The sequence below is a fragment of the Copadichromis virginalis genome, linkage group LG20 (assembly GCF_057382275.1).
Source record: "Copadichromis virginalis isolate Kocher_CV1m ecotype Utaka linkage group LG20, C_Virginalis_male_GT1.1, whole genome shotgun sequence".
Classification (NCBI taxonomy): domain Eukaryota; kingdom Metazoa; phylum Chordata; class Actinopteri; order Cichliformes; family Cichlidae; genus Copadichromis; species Copadichromis virginalis.
The window spans coordinates 5,716,553-5,734,111 of record NC_140637.1 but is presented as its reverse complement, the minus strand read 5'-3'; the positions used below and the strand labels follow the sequence as shown (position 1 = coordinate 5,734,111).

The window sequence follows — 17,559 nt, the reverse complement described above, 5'->3', positions numbered from 1 at the left end:
TGTTTCACGGCTTAGCTCTCACAGTGTTGAGACTGTGGCAGCAGCACCGGCAATGCCAAATGGGTTCACCCTCCAGTTAATCCTGCTATCAGTAGAATGAAGTCGGTGAGCTCCAGCAGTCATACAGTACGCTGCTTAACAATGGCTGAGCGCTACTCTGGGTTCTTCTAAGGACACATGGCTGCATGTGCTGCTCCCACTTAGTGAGCAAGGTTAATGTGGTGATTGTTATAGACTCGATTTAGGATTAAGCCACTCGAATTTAGAACCAATTAAACAAATTAAGAGAGATTGCTGCAAAGTATTGTTTGCAATAAGGTCTTATTGTGATTATCTTTCCTGAGTTGGAACAGTTACAAAGCTTGTTAGATGTTTGTTCCAGTGGAGTGAACAAACATTTTCATGCTGCAGTGAAGCTGGAAGCCACGCTTATTCTAGTCTGGTACAACAGTAGTGTGTATTTCAAGCCCAGAGGAAAACACACACTCGCACACCGGCACACACAGATAAAGTTTTTCCACTGGAGACCACCCAGAGTACCACTGCACTGGCATTAAAAACAACTTTAGTGACAGTGTTGAGATTTATGTGACAGGAAGAAAACTCCATCAGCCAAACAGACTCTGCAAAGTCGTCTTCAGGCAAGAGGCCCGCAAGTCCTCAAGTGACACAGGAGGGGGGGGGAAAAGGAAGCTCGAGCTTTTGAAAAGATTTTCAGTTATCCTAACAACACGACAACAGATTTTAGGCCAATTTCATTCATGTGGTACAAATGCACTGTTGGTTGCTTTGTTGGTCAGGCAAATTACTCAACTCTGCACACACGTCGAGATCTGCAAACCTGCCACTTCACTGAGAACTCAAACAAAGCTGACATAGTCCATTTCAAAAATCCTTGGAGCATAAATGGGGTGGAGTCACTATGTAAACACATAACAAAGGATTTGTTTTCGGAGCTGAGAGATGCATTACCTGACACATGACAGCTCATAGCCACAAATCCACAGGGATTGTGTAACCCAGGCTAATACCTGGCCAGAAGAGAGTGTGTCTTCTACATGACTAATCCTTGTCAGCCCACACTGTATACAATGATCTCCTCTACTTCCTTAAAAGCAAACTTAGTACAGCCTTTCCTCGGACAGACCAGAAGCTCTGCAGACTGTGCATGTGCAGCTGCAGAGTACAGGCTGCAAACTTACAGACAACTGATTTTATGTCATTCCACTCAAATACAGAGGGAGTAAGCACAGAAACCAACCATTTCCCAAGGACTACAAATTAGCCTGTTCATGAAGTAACCAATACTTACAGTTTTTTGAGTCATTTGACATCTTATGTCCACCTCTAGCAGAGGCTCAAGGCAGCAGCCCTACAAGTCCGCATAAAAAGTACAGGACCTCCAGGGGATCATTCCAACAACTCTCTCTGAATCAACATCTCTGACATGTCCTTTCCTCCTCCACCTCACGTTGCTCCCCTCCTGGTACACAGACACGCCTCCCTGCCCGCCCCTCTACTCAAGCAGCTCAAGGAGCGACAGGAGACTCACTGAAGTGACATATGTCGCCAAAGCCTCTCACTTGGCAAAGAAGCTCTCTAAGCCTGTGACAATAACTGGGACAAAGGGTGCACTGCGGGGCTACTCAGTAAGCATTAAAGAATGGGTGGAGAGGAAGCGCAGGCATGTCTGTCCCCCTCTCCAGCTCACTCTCTCTCACCCTTTTTCCTTGATCTTTCCATCCTGCCCTCTACAAACTATGCACGCCCATTTACACCGGGCTCGGTCTCAATGATTTTAATGCAGTGTGTCTTAGCTCCATTGAAAAGAGAACGGAGTCATCTTCTCTCAGAAGGCCAGATCTTTTGTGGAAGTGTACTTTATTCCCATGCAGTGCTCCAGGGTATTGATAGACGGAGGCATGGAAAAACACTGATAAAAGGCATGACTTGGCTTTACCTTCCTGTATTTTCTCAAGGTAGTTTCTTATCTGGAGATATGTTACGAAGGTTGCATTTCTCATTCAGCTATTCAAACAAATATTTCTCGTATGTAGAGCCTCTGATGTTATCTAACTGTAGTTCCCTCATCAGGTCTTGTTTATATTCCAAGTAAAAAAAAAAAAAAAAGCAGGGATTTGCAATATGGGCAAGACATATTAAATTGGTCTTGAGTTTGTTCCAGATTTGTTTTACAATACTCTACCTTAGACATCATTTTTTTTATTCTAATGGAGACATAATGACTGAACTAAGAGGGTGAAGAATTCTCATGGTGCCTTGTAGGGTCATCCAAGCAGGAAAAAGAGCTGACATTTACTCTCTAGTATATTAAAGTCTGAAGACTGCTAGTGTAAGCTCCTTGCTTGGCTTACACAATATTCTCTCACTTTTAGGACATCTATAACCCCAATTAAAAAGTAAAAATAAGCAATTAAAGAAAAAAAAGAAAAGCATTTGCACTAAAATTTGAAGTCTAAATATCTTAACAATCTGTCTACAATTACAATTACAAAAGCTGCACTTTTTAGTTTTACTGTTCAGCTTTTTTACTTTTAAATCAAAGCGTTTTATTCACTTGACTACAGTTTAACCTAAAGTCGCTTTTAGCACTGAAGGGCTGGACATAATTATGCACTTCATTTAAGAGAGCTGTCATCGCTTTAAATGAACCTATTCCATGTTTAGAAGAGCACAGTTCCTGTAAACACATAAAAACTTAAAAGGCCAAGCCTCTTACAGACTTCCGAATTCAGTCATCGTTTGACATGCTATTAGGCTGAATGGGCATTCAGATTAACGTGAATAAAAAGACAATCGCTGTAGCACGACCACTTATCTGATCTAAGTAAATACATCCAGTATAGAGTTACCTCGTTAAAGGTGGCTGCAGCAGGCACGAATTACAGCCCGATGAAAAGGAGAGAGGAGAGACTGTGTACGTTTGTGAGTGTGTGTGCGTGTGTGTCTGTGTGTGTGTATACGGATATTAACATTTTTGTGGGGACCAAAATTGGAAGTTTACTATACTTGTGGGGACCAACAGCCCTTATGAAGACCAAAATCCTGGTCCCCCACAAGTTTGAAGGCGTTTTTGAGACTCAAAATGTGGTTTTAGTGTCAGGGTTATGGTTAGGGTTAGGGTAAGGGACTAGCAAGGCATTATGTCAATTAGATGTCCCCACAAGATATGAATACCCGACATGTGTGTGCATGCGTGTGTGTGTGTGTGTGTCTCTCAGCATGTGTGTGTCCATGAAATAAGGCAGGTTGCCCGCCGATTGCTTAAAAATTCTCCTGAGAATTTTATGTTTTGTGGCATTGACCTAATATATTGTCCACTGTGTTTTAGTCTTTCGGCTATTTGCTAACTAAACCCCATCAAATTCTTGTGATTGGGACAGTCACCCGCACCTTCCCAACTCTAAGTCTAACAGCCTTGCTCTTTCTTAAACTAGACAGGACCAAATATTTGCTATTAAACTGTGTTAACTGACAAAAAGAAAAGAAATGATATACTCCAGATTCACAATATCATTATTCTAATTATAGCCCACTCCATAAATGACTCAGCTTAGCAAAGCTCCTACACAAATAAATAAAGAGCGTTCCAGGAGAATGGACAAAAAAAGTGTTTTCAGAGTCTCTGCTCATGACCAGCTTCACTGTGTTTGTTAAATCCACGCATAGCTTTTAAAACAAACGACAGAAACACGTCATTTGCAAATTCCACCCTTTCATGTTTTAAGGAGACTTTCGGTTCCCTGCAGCGTAGCCCTCCCCAGTACCTTTGTCATAATGCATGTCCTCTCTAACCTTCTTGGTACTTTCTGATAATTACAAGGCTTCTTTCTACAGACTTCATGGTAATTGCAAAATATCTACCAAACAAACTTGCCTTCAAAAAAGCTTGACATACAATAATGGAGCAGGGCGCGTAGTACGAGATGACTAGGTTAAAACAACAATACATGTCTGTGACGTGCATACAATGAGTATCATCGAAGAGAGGCACACCTATGCTTTATGTCGCAACGGCAGCTAAGATTGTAACTCATTCTTTCACATTCTTAGATGTTGAGTTACAATTTCAGTGTGTCAGGTGACAAAAGCGCACAGGAAAGCATGACTAGTTTTGCTGTCAGCATTGAAATGGCAGCTATCGGGTTTCTGACAAACATCTGCTGGCAAACAACTTCTTCAGAAAACAATATAATCATGAAGAATATTTGTTTGTAAATCAGAACTACTATGTCACAGAGTACCTTTGATTTCATAGTAAATAATAGTTATTTGGTTAGATTAACTATTATAAGTAATCCAAGCTGCCGTTCTATTCAGATTGTTTAGAGTTTGATCTACAAAATTGGAGAAAAAAAACTAACACCCAGACAAAATAAGTGTAAGCAATGTTTTGTGGAAGTGGAAGTGATATTTCAACTGTCCACAATTATGACAAACCCTGAGATCTCTTCAGATAATGACTGGTTTCTTTCTATGATTTCTTTACCTACTCAGTCTCGCTGATGGGTAAGTATCGGTAGGCCACTCATTCCGGCTGTAATAGTATTAAAAAACAAAAAAATGTATTCAAAAATACAGAGCCATCTTAAAAACTACCTGTACTCACCAGTAAACTGGTACAGTTCCAGCTCAAAGTGGCTGTAATACAATATTAGCATTAGTGATATGTAATGTGGCCTTAACTGACCTGTTTCCCCTGTCAACAGCAACAACGTGCCTGCTCCTACCTCCACATTCAAAGCGTTGATCTGTAGTAACTTGTTGGTTTCATCGTTTCACTTTAAGTCCTTCAAGCAATTAAACATGCCGGTAATCATCTATGCCCGGAATTCACACAAACAGCTCCCTGACATACATCAAACATTTCCACATCAAACCTGTGCTGCCGGTGTTATGTAAAGAGGCCGGAGCTCTCCGCTTTACACTCTATACAGGCATAACAGGTTTAAAACCACAGATGTGCAGCAGCTCACATTCGAAACTAGAAAAAGCTACAAAAAAAACATTGTAATGCATACAAAGGCACGTGGCAAGTTACACATAAAAATGCTCCTTGTGCTATTAATCACTCTCCTGTAAACACACTTGTCTTTGTGCTCGTTTCCTGAAATTCATCTCCTCCGCAGATTTGTTATGAAATTTCAAACACCACACAGATTTTCAGTCATTAACACATGCTCATTCAGTTTAGCACCACAACAGAGGTTTCCTTGCGTCACTGCCTAATGTGAATGTAACTTGCAAAGCACATGTGCTTTGCGCAGGCCTGATGAGTGTGTGTTGCTCATGAAAGTGCTGCCAAGCTCACTCAGTTGTGCTTTAAGTGCTTCCCGCTGTGGAACACAGTGATTTGTGGAGTGACATGTGAAGAGCTGCCTCAATAAACAAGAGCTAGCCTGGCACGCAAATGGCACGCATTCCACGCACGCTATAAGGATTATAAATTCCTAATGCTCAACCCACAGTCTTTAAATTTCACTATGCGCAGGATAGTTCATTTGCAGATCTTTCATCTCAATAGAAATGATGTGTTTTCTTTAAAAAACTGCTAGATAAACTGAATTTCCATTCATAGAAAAAGTCAAAGTCCTCTGAGTGAGACAGCCTATAAAAGAACATGAATCACTATTGAAATATGTCCCTTGCAGTTGTAGGGTGACAAAGGGTGGCATTCAGAAGCTTAATCAGTTTCCATAGCTAGCAGCAAAGAGACAGACAGTTTGGAGACAAGCTGTCACACTCAACTTCCTCCCTTCAGACAGTCAGGCCACAAGAAGACTTCATCAAACCTGCCTTCATCTCAAAACATTGTTCATCACCGTTGCAGAGAGGCAGATAAAGGAGCAGTGTTGTGCTCTGTTGTCTGAACTAAGCCGGTAATTAGTTTATGGGATAATCTCGAAGGCCTAAAGTGGTATTTAGCTGGGTTAGTAAAGTCTTGTAAGAGTTTTTGCTTCAAAACAGTCATCTGTGCAGCAGCTGTCCTTCGTTAGTTTGCTTAACAAACTTGCAAAAGTTGTCAGTTAAAGCACAATGTTTACATTCTGACCAACTTTTGACATTATATGTTTCTATATTACAACAGAATTACTATTATTGAAGACATTAGAAGGAAATCATTTAATATGCCCCTATTGGCTTCTGTTTGTAATGTACTAAAAATGATCAACTCAGTTTTAGGTGTCAGTGTGGCTCTTTTTAGCTATTGGGAGAACACATAATTCACATTGGCAGCAAATTTCATTTCATTCAAAGCAATGTTTCCAGTGACCCATAAACACATTGCTGCCACTGTTTGTGAAAGAAAGTAACAAATAAGAATGTGGTTTTCAGTCATAATTAATTCTTTTTGAAATGCCAGAGAATATGTGTATTCAATCTGTAGTTTTGTCATAGTGCATCAAGTATTTTGTGATGGATCCATATGGATCCACTGTTTGTAAGTGTAAAAAGAAATCAGTTCCACAGACAAAGTAATAAATCCTCACAGAAGAATGCAACTTGCCTCATCTTGTAGGATGAACACATAATTGCGGACACTCTCACTCTACTCAACATCACCTCTCACCTCGCCTTTTAAAGACTCAAAACACAGTTTCTGGCTGTTAAAACAGCAATCTTTGTATCATTTTAAAAAACATAAATTATTCTATCTCGCTTCAAACAAATTCAGCCCGCAGCCTCCTTAGTTAAGAAAAGCATTCACAGACGCAGTTCAGGTCACTTTCATATGTGTGTGAGAATAAGAAATGACATGAGTAACCAGCACAGAACGTGGATTATATCTATAACAGCCAAAAAATAAACAAATACCACAAGCAAAGGTAATTTATTATGTATCAACTAATTTAAAAAAGAATTCACTCGTGAGAAACTCATCAGAAATAAATTAGTTGTCTGCCTATTGTTGATGAGCTGGAAATAAATGAGTTTCAAAGCATCTGCTGCAACATGTCAAGAGAATAAGGCTCATGAGTCACTTCGAAGTTTTCCCTCAAACCTATACCGCAGAAATCTGCGGATCCCAGTAACTCAGTTAGATAACTACAAAGCTATTTAGAAACCAACCGAAAAAGATGTTATCGTCGTCTACTTCACGTGGTGATCACTTTCAGTCAAATGCAATCTGATTTTGAAAATCGAGGTTTGTACTTGTCCAAGTAAAATGCTGGGTAAAATGTAAATAATGTGCATTTGGTGACTGTTGAGGGCATTTCAGTACACTCAATGCTCTGTCATGTTTAGGAAACCAGTTTGAGGTAATCTGAGCTTTGCAACATGGTCAGCTATCCTGCTGGAAGCAGCCATCATTGGACTGATACACTGTGATCATAAAGGGATGGTTATGGACTACAACAACTCAGGTAGACTGTGGCGTTTAAATGATGCTCATTTAGTACTAAGGGGTCTAAAGTGAGCCAAGACTTTCCCCCACACCACTGCACAACCAGCATCAGCTTGAACCATTAATACAAGGCAGGATGGATCCATGATTTCATGTTGTTTATGTCAAACTCTGACCCTACCATCAAAATGCAGAAGTCCATTAATTTTGGGTGAGCCTGCGTGATTTGCAGCTTCAGTTCTTAGCTTAGGGCACACAGTGTGGTCTTCTGCTGTCATAGTCCATTTGTGTTTGGAGATGCTCTTCTGCATAGCTTGGCTGTTATTTGAGTTACTGTTCCCTCAAAGCCATCTTTTCACCAAGCGAACTTTTCTCTTTTGGGCCCTTCTCTGTAAACTCTAGGATAATTAATTATATGGGGAAATCACCTTAGTTGTAATGTAGCTCAGGAGGTAGAGCAGGTCACCTACTGATCAGATGGTTAGTGGTTCGATCTCTGGCTCAAGTTGCATGAGTGCAGCCATCGGAGTGTTTGTGAATGGTAGTTAGTAAGCACTTAAAAAGCATAGAAGACAGTGCTTGTGTGAATGGGTGAATGTGGCATGTTGCATAGCGTGCTTTGAGTACTCCGGAAGAGTAGAAAAGCACTACATGTGAATATAAAGTTACTTAAATTACCTTTGTTCCCCTTTCTGATGCTCAGTTTGAGCTACAGCAGATTATCTTGACGATGTCTACATGGCTTAATGCATAAAGTTGCTGTCATATGATTGAGTGATTCGATATTTGTGTTAATGAACAGGTGTACCTAATAATGTGTCCGGTTAGTGTATATCATCGATTAAATGATGAGAAGTCTCTCAACCTGCAGATTAATGGACTTTGACCACACTTGGGAATCCATGGTCTTCTCTGCAGCTTGGTGAGTGCAGCACAGCAGCACATGCAGTTATCTGCTGAGGTATGAAGATCATCACCAAATGTTGGCTGTCACTTGCATACAGCGATTCCCTGGAAAATGTTACGTATCTCAACTATGACATATAGAAATTCTTGGCACTGTCCACATCGTTGACAGCGTAAAAGGCAACTGGGGAATTTCAAGAATTGTTTGAGAAAAGGCGACAATTAGTTCTTCAGAATTTCAATCTGGTTTTTCCCCTGATTTCTTCCATATATGCCATGGCTCAGAGCCAGGTGCACTTGAGAAGATCGTTTGCCTTGGTAGGTTTAAGTTACTGTTGGGACAACTACCATAAGAGCTGTACCTTGCATCTCTCTGTCTGAGCAAAAGCATCACTGCTGTCTAACACAGGCTCATGACAGGGGTACCCCTGTGAAAGTGTCAGGGCCTTGCTTCATTAGCATTTTTGGAACACCATGAATGAAAGTGTTTGTTCTGGTTTGTGCGTCCAATTGAAAGGGTCCATTAAAGAGTGTTTTAGGGGCTCTTCTGTGTTAGGTCGGAAGTTTGGGAGCTGGTGTGTAGAGGAAAGCGCCAGAAGATAGACGAAAAAGAACAGACAGACACGACGCTACCTTTACCCTCCACCCACATTAGTTTATATGAAGACGACACACTGCTTTGCGTCTTTCAGTCACGAACAGGTGCACCGCGTAACATGTGACAACAGCAATCAGAATAGTAAATGTTTCAACAAAGACTCAACAAGCTGGCAAGCTGTGATTAAAACCAGGGCGGCTCGTCCCACATTCAGAGCCAAGTATCAAGTGAAGTCTCATAACTGCACCTCAGAGATTGCAACATCCCCCCAAGCGACTCTGCTAGCTTGCAATTAGCAAATACCTCCACTTCTCACACAAGGTTACTACTAGGACTGAGGAAGCACTCTGGTAGCTTAGCAGTGAAAAATGAGACTTCAAGGTAGCACAAAATATTGCCATGAAGAAAGAAGTCTGACAGTTTTAATAGTTTTTTTAAGTAGTTACAAGTACACATTTTAAAACACATGTTACTGCTACAATTACAGTTAGATGGAGCCCATGGACAGTAGTCATATGGTTACTAGTGCTGTTTATTCAGTTTTGGCAATAGCTCATGATGAAAAAGTCAAACAGTGAATAACTGTGGAGGATACACAATCACCATTTTCATACAATTAAACAGGTCTAAAAGAAATTTATTGCTATAACTGTCATTTTTTTAAGTAGCAAATGTGAGCCACAGTCTTTTTGCACTGGAGTTTTAGGGGATTTCTCCACCATAAATAAATAAATTATGTCCCCCAAAAGAAAAATTTTATCTGAATAGAAATATTAAGCCATCTTATCTTCATGGGAAAGTAGCATCTCTGGCAAGAAGGAAAATAGCAGTTGATTTTTCAGAGCCGCTGCATGACCTGATGGTGATGCATATGCATATTAATACCTGCTGGAAAGGTAGCGCTGGGTACTACCAGTTTAGTGCCAGATTGCTGTGAGCAAGGTTTCGACCCTGACAAAGAATGAAAGTTAGAGAGTACGAGAGAGACAAAAACAGAAAGAAAGCGGGGGGGCTGTGTTGTTGAGTTTTGTGGAGGTGATATCTATGGCACAGGAGAGAGAAATCCATGGGAATTCTGCTCATTAGCATTTGAATTGAATTCCAGCAGGCAGAAAAGACAGACACTGAGTTCAGGACTGTTGTTAGTGAAATTATTGCACTGAATGTTATGGTCAAAGCTAATCTTTGCAACAAATGGAGAGCTTAATATTTCAGAAACCTGGGAAAGATAACAATTATTGTAAAAAAGTATTATTATTGCATACTGTGGTATTACTGTTGTAATGTGCACAGAGCAGTTAAACTCTGAAAGGCATCACTGCTTTTGAATATTAAAGAAGCCCCTGAGTTTAATTTTAATATATGGTAATAACATTAATTAGCAATAATGACATTAGGCGTTTACTGCAATCAACTGAACAGTTAGTTGGGACAAACAGTCACTGGCCTCTGTTACTGGTTATCCTCACTAGCTCTTTCAGTGCAAACATTGACTATTTTCATCATCTAAAAATGCTTTAATTACCTTTAATTACCTTACCTTAGATTTGAAAATGTTGAAATGGTTGTAGATTTGTAGATTTCCCACTTTAAATAAAATGGGCCCCATGCTGACCAGCTACAACTATGTGATTATAATCAAATGATAATTATTTTAACACATAAATAAGAAATAGTAATCAAATGATATAGAGTTACTACTAATTGGAGGGAAACCTGATAAAACAGTGGCTTTTATTTACACACAATCTTTAATATAGAGCATTGTAAATATTCCTTTCACAAAAGTCTATCCTTTTTGTGAACATCAAGGAATACTGCCAACTAAATGAGTCATGTGAGCAGAGAAGAATGAAGTCTAAAAGAATTGCTTTCAGCCTTCTTGTTGTGTAGTGTGAACTTGTCCTGGCTCATGTAAATCAGTCTCAAAGCAGGGCAACATGTAAGAACACAGAAGGTATGTGTCATAGGCAAATTTTCTTGACTCCTGTTCAACAAAAGCACTCTACATTTTCACATTTGTGACCCAAGTGCAATCTCAGACTTTGTTTTGGTTTTGTGATATGCCCTAACTTTGCTGAAGTCTATCTAAAGGTGCACATCTCTCTCCAGGTTCCAGGAAAACAACAAAACTCCAATGATATATTTTGCTAGAGAGGATGTTTACTTCATAGCCGGGAACAGGAACACGCTGTCCCAGTCAACAGGGCGATGTGCTGAAGATGGCGCATCTTATTTCTGTCCCTTCTGTCTAAAAGTATGTTTTTGTGCTGGAAAAGGGGTTTAACAGTGAGGGCAGTGTTCAAAAGCGAGAGTCCAACAGAATGCTGTGAAGAGCATTTCAAGTGCCAACACACCATGCTCCCCACTCACTGGAAGGAATTCATCCTATTGTCAACTGAACTTGTCGAAAAACTCTTGAAGGTGCAGCATGGGGGGTTAAAGTAGGCTGAGCACAGCCTTCGTGACCGCTCTCAAAGCCAGATCATCCCAACCTTCTCGTGTAGAAGTATCAGTTGCTCCAATTTAGACGGGGTCCAAAGTTATCTGTGCCCCCTGCGTGAGGCGTTGATTTCACCCAACATTTGTCGGCTGGAGCAGTCATGACCTTTGCTCCTGGTAGTTAGGAACTGCCAGAGCTGAAAGGCAGAAAGCCAAACAACCATGGTAACAGAAATACTGGTATCTATGTCAGGAAGATTTACTGGGAATTTGTAAGGGATTTCCAGAGAATAAAAGCTTTATCCCATGATGAGTGAAAGTTTGATGCCTGCAAAAGCTGTCACCAATTGTTTAAATAGATGGCAAGATAGACAATCTGAAGACACAATCAGTTTCTCACGCTGCAGTGCCCCCGCTATTTTAAACCACTGTGTTGATGCGCAGTGACTCCCTGTGTCAGTGCCTGCTGTAAATATTTTACAAGCATTCCAAAGGTGGACTGACTGTCCTTGGAGCAAAGCAATAAATTCCCCCACCAAATACGCACAGAGCTGTAGTGCATCTTCAGTGGTCATCTTCTAATTAACACGGACCAACGAAGCAGAACTAAATTATCGACCAAGTTTAAAGGCAACGTCTTGGAGCAAAAAGAGCCACCTTTGTCGAACTTTAAAAACCTCTTTCAGAGGTTTTCTTTCATTTTCTTTGGTCGATTTGTTTTGTATCAAAGGCTGTGCACAGATCGCGTATGGCGCCGTGGTACTCGATAGTGAATCAAATGCAAGAAAAATATACAAATACAGTTTGCACAAAGCATTAGTTAAACCTGCCAAGATCAATCAAGACACTATTCTCACAGCTGTTATCTTCATTCTCTACTCTAAAGAACAAGTTCAGAAGCACACAGACACACACATGCTCCTCTTAATTTATTCATATATGTGGTATTCTCAGATTACCAGTTAATCCACACAAACGTGTTCTCTGAGTCTACTAATATGCAAAAGATGTGATCGCTGTGCTTCTCTAGGATAGTAATCATCCCTGTTTCGTCCACATTCCTTTTTGCTGCAGTATCCTGCTGCCTTTGCCGTCTACTTTAAAACACTAACTTTAATTTGTTCCCCTCAAACAGATGAATTGTTTGAAGCCTTCTGTGAATTATCTGTAACTTAACTTATGCAGCAAAGAATTTATTAGTTTACAATTTACTGTGGCTGCATAGCTGTGCACACAAAACCATTTAACATCTTCTGCCCATTAAGTCACAAAGACCATTATGATAAACAGCTAATCGCAGATCTGAAAATTTTATTTGACTTTGTTCTTTCACTTTCTCACAATGGCAATCTCCAACCGCCTCATCAGCAGCTTCAAAACAGAAATCAATTTCTGTTGAAAACAAGAAACGCGCACATTAAACTGCCTGAAATGTCTCTGGAAGCGACAGAAAAGCAAAGCCATTAGTAATCAGGTCTGTTCTACCATTAAATTTGATTATTGGGTTATGTTATAGTCATTCAAGCAGTGGCCTCATGTTGATACCATAATTTTGTTGACTATAAGTGACTGGCATGGAGTTTTACTCTTCCCCATGCATCACTGATTAAGTGGCTGAGAAATTCACCCCCTGCCTGGTAAGGCTCTTACATTAAACTATCTGCTTCTAATGGATAACCATGAGCTGCTCAAATGCTGACGGCAGCTAAATATACTCTGTTCTGTCACAACACATTTGGCAAGATATTAAATCCACGCGATCTATAAAGCAACAGCTGACTGTTGGAAACATATGCCATGTACAACAGGATATTAGAGTGTAACATTAAGTCAATAAAATGTGTATGTTACAGAGTTATGGAGGTGTCTCTGTCAAGTTTCAGCCTCTGAATAGAAGGACATGATTTACTAATGCAGCAGGCTCCAATTATACAATGCAGTAGAGTATATGTATGCAGTAGAGGGTTATGTAGGTTGCCAAAAAGCAATTATCTCGTCTTTTGCCTCAAAAGGTAGCTGAGATAGGTGGAGACAACATGCCTAGCATGTTACAACACATGCTGAAATGCCGGTACCGGGGTGACAATGTATTGTACAACCTGTGAAGTGAAAAGCAGGAGCAGGAGGTGCTTTCCTGGCACTCCGTTTCATTTATGGTGTCTCATTGGTGCCACTGTGGAGCTCCCGTGTTTGCTTTTGAAAGTTTTGATTTTTGATTTTTATTTCACAGTGTCAAAGTGTTATGACATTTCCTGCATGAATCCACCATCAGTTTGCATTCAGTCACTTGCTTCACAATAAGTGCACTCAGAAAAACCACTCACCATCTGACATTTCAAATTTACCATCCTTTCTGTGCCTGTAATAAACCAGAAAATGCCGGTGAGTCATGAATGTGGAAGGTTCAATTCATGTTGTTCTGGAAGCATTTATTTAAAACAACCTGGATGATAAAAAAAAAAAAAAACTAAACTGGGAAGAGCCAAAATAACTGAGTGTTTCTGTGCACTGTTTGAGCCAACAATAGAAAATTGAACTGACTAGTTTGATCAGCGTATTGTTTGCAGTCGTTTCTTCACCAAAATTCTATCCTGAACTGAGGATCTTTGACTTTGATTGCATAAAAAACATCAAATGCAAGCTTCAGTTTGGATTCAGGGAAACTGCAGTGGGTGTTTGAAATTTTTTATGTTTCTAAATGTGAGAAAATCGAATGTCTGGTTTTGTTTGACCAGTAAATATTTTTTCAGTATAAACTGCTTACCCTACTGTTGAAGGTTAAAAATCTGCAGCTGGACTTGAGGATGTAGAGCACCGGAGGCTGAATTCTGTCATTAGTCATAAGGTAACCAGTCATGGGTGATTTCTACATCTTGGAAAATGTTGTCCTATCTGCGGTGGTCATCAAAATTATGATTTGTCCTTTAAAGATGGTCTTCATTAAAAAAGAGAGATATATAGTAGTTGCTACTGTACACATAAATATGTCTCCTTATGATTGATTGCAGGCCACCCATCAGACAGACCAAACAACATTGTTGTCACATTCGTGTGTGCGTGTGCACGTGTGCGTGTGTCTCACATATCCAAACAAAAACAGTAAAGACATCTGCAAAGAGCATCTGTATGCACATATTCACAGTGTGTGTTTCCATCGGCTGAGACTACAGGACCCTTGACACGCGAGAAAAATCTGAAAAAGCTGACAACAATCGCAACACAGGATGGTTTTTTAAAATTAAAAGCTGACCCTGTTCTCGTGCCACAGCCTGTTCTACTGTAAATTACTTTATTGAAAGCTTTGTACAAACATCACCACAGGGAGTGAGGACCGCAGAATTCCCCAATTACCACATTTCAGTCATGTTGGGTCACGCAAAGAAAGAGATGCGACCCATTTCACCATGACAAAGCTGCAGAGTCCTGAATAGGCCAGCTTCACAGGACTAAGCCTGGCTAATGCTCTGGGCGACTCACCCACTAACCCACCACTGCTCCTCACCCTCTCAGAGGCGTAGTAACCGAGTAACAGAGAGTGAAACGCACTATTAGTGCTGGGCCATACTATAAATTTTAGTACGGATCTGATTGCAATATTTTTAACATATAAAGGCAGCTTATTTAGGGGGTGCCATGATTTATGAGATGAATCAACATCAATTTGCGCATTTTAAACATTTAATGACCACTAAATGGCTTAATTTCCACAATAAATAGATAAATGATACAACCCAACACACCTTTCACTATTTCATGTATTCTGAACCTTTTTTTTTTCTTCTTCTACGTTTTTTTTGTGGGGAGAGATGGAATTTAAATGTATCTGTCTCTAAAGCACTTTAGGTGTGACAGGTGACACTAAAAGGCTTGTGCATGTATATAGCAAGGGATAGAAACAAAATACGGATCAGATACCAGTACCAGTGCTGGATCTTTTGCCCCCTTTATTGGCTATGAACCGTTTGCACGTAAAGCTTCCTCCATTTGGAAGAGATGTAAGGAAAGTGAGCAGGTGACTTTAACATTAAAGTAAGAAGGTAAGAGTCTAATGAGAACCTTTGCAGGGATTTGTGGCTCTCTATCTTCACTACATGATTTGGCACTTGAGCTCCGGTATCATGCTGAGGTAAAAGTGCAGGTTTTTAAAAGTCTGCCTCTGTATATAAACACTGATAAATAGCCCATCCACTCTTCTCGCATTATATCCCTCTATTACAAAGCTGAACGCCTCTTTCTTCCGCAAGTCAGACTAAAATAACATAAGGCAGTCACATTTTTTGTTCTACTACTCACCCCTACGAAGAAGAGCAGCTGGAGTGATGAATCAATCTATCAGGGATTTGCCCTCAGCTTTCACGGTAGGCGCTTCTGTTATTTAACATTTTAAGTGGATGACAACTTTTTAGTCCACGCTATGATTAAGCGCTGACGGTATGACAAACATCTCCCTCTGGAAGACTTTACGTCAAGTTAGCTGCATGCGCACTTTTTTTCCTCCACCTCATCCTCCGCTTGTGAGAAACTTTTTTTTTTTTTGAACGACAGCCAAGAAGTGCGGAGTCAACAACTGCAACAAGTCTCCACAAGGTCTTTCTTCTATTTTGGAAGCTTCAGAGGTCAAAGGACAAGCAGTGAGTCTGTGCGTGTGTGTGTGTGTGTGTGTGTGTGTGTGTGTGTGTGTGTGTGTGTGTGTGTGTGTGTGTGTGTGTGTGTGTGTGTGTGTGTGTGTGTGTGTGGACTGCTGTCTGTCATATATCGGCACCTGGGCTTGGAGTTAAATATGCGCGTATAGAAAACCTTGGGAAATATTTTTGTCCGCATGTGCGTGCGCGCGAGTCTGTGGCATGTCAATCAATCGAGGCAAAAAGCCCAAGCCCACAGGTTCGTCACTCCCACGCATACTGTACCTGCACACACACGGGGCGCCCATTTCTAATATTCAAAACAGTTGAGCCTCTTTATTGATGAATTCAAAGCACAATTACTGCTCATTCATGCACGTAATTGCCCTTTCCCGATATATAAAGAGGGTGAATGGCTGCTGAGTGGACCTTACTTTCCCCATCGACGCATATCAACCATTTTACCTGCTTGAATTTGAAGTCGATACCGCTAGAGAATACAGTTGCCCAGTCCTGCTCTTTTTATGCCCACAGAGAGGATGTAGGTTAAAAAGTTTGTACAGTATGTAAAACTGAGTCCACACCCACGTGCAACTGATATCAGCGTAATAAGTGAATAATACGGGTTACAAATGCAAATAAAGATGGGCTGTGTGTGTCAACTGTCTGCAACCATACACTTGACAGACACTGTCGCCTGAAGTTATTTTTCATGAGCATGAACAAGAATGTGAAGTGCAGATAGACACTGAAAAACAAAAACATGCTGTTTACCCTCTGCAAACATGAAGCAGTAGTTTTGAGTTAAGTCCAAATGAAATGTATGAAAACAATGTTTGTTTGTTTGTTTGTTTGTTTTTTAAGTCATATAATAAAACCATTAAGGAAAATGTGCCTGGTATAAACTGAATGTCAAGTAAATTTCATCTGACCAGGATCCATTAGAGGCAACATTTTAGACTGTACCTATGTGACAAAATGACATATAAAATTTACATGCAATTAAATTAGTCAAATTCAGCATTTTGGACAGATTTATTTATTTATTTATTTATTGAGTGTGTGGAATATTCTTTGACATAAACACAAGTGGACAAAGGCTATTATAAGTACTAAACTGCAGACTGTGTTTAGATGTTTTTGTTTGTTTAATTTAAAGTTTCCTCAAATTATTAAACTTTTGGATTCTGAGCATTTTAATCTATCAGTTACTTTGATTTAGGCAAATTCTAGCATAAAACATGATTATTGTGACGACGCTGGGCTAAGTCATTTGAGTCCTGTTGCATAACAATAAATGAAATAATTTCAAAGTGTGCTAAAAGGACAAAAAACTGATCAAAGCAGTGTATACATGTAGTTCAAGCTGTGCATCGGAATAGCTTAGAAAGGAGATTTAAGTGGCATTGCTTGTACCAGAGTTGGTCTGAGTATCTCTACGGTTTACAGAGAATGGTCCAAAAAACAGAAAACATCCAGTAGGCTGCAGTTCCCTGAGAGAAAATGTGTTGTTGATCCCAGAGGTCAGAGGAGAATGGCCAGACTGCTTCAATCTGATAGGCAATATTAACTCAAATAACCACTTGTTACAACCGAGGTATGATGAAGAGCCTCTCTGAACT

The 17,559-nt window shown here is 40.1% G+C and overlaps 1 protein-coding gene across 3 annotated transcripts in view; it reads right to left on the bottom strand.

The window, feature by feature from the left end:
- Positions 1 to 15,786, bottom strand: part of chl1a (cell adhesion molecule L1-like a) — a 48,254-nt gene extending 32,468 nt beyond the window's left edge. The window contains exon 1 of one of the 3 annotated variants that reach the window (XM_085443105.1): positions 15,609 to 15,786. The gene's annotated coding sequence lies outside the window, so the exon portion shown is untranslated. Of the gene's footprint in view, positions 1 to 1,312; positions 1,469 to 15,608 lie in introns of those variants that run through there. The other 2 variants (XM_085443106.1, XM_085443107.1) reach the window with 2 other exon arrangements.
- Positions 15,787 to 17,559: the final 1,773 nt, after the last annotated feature.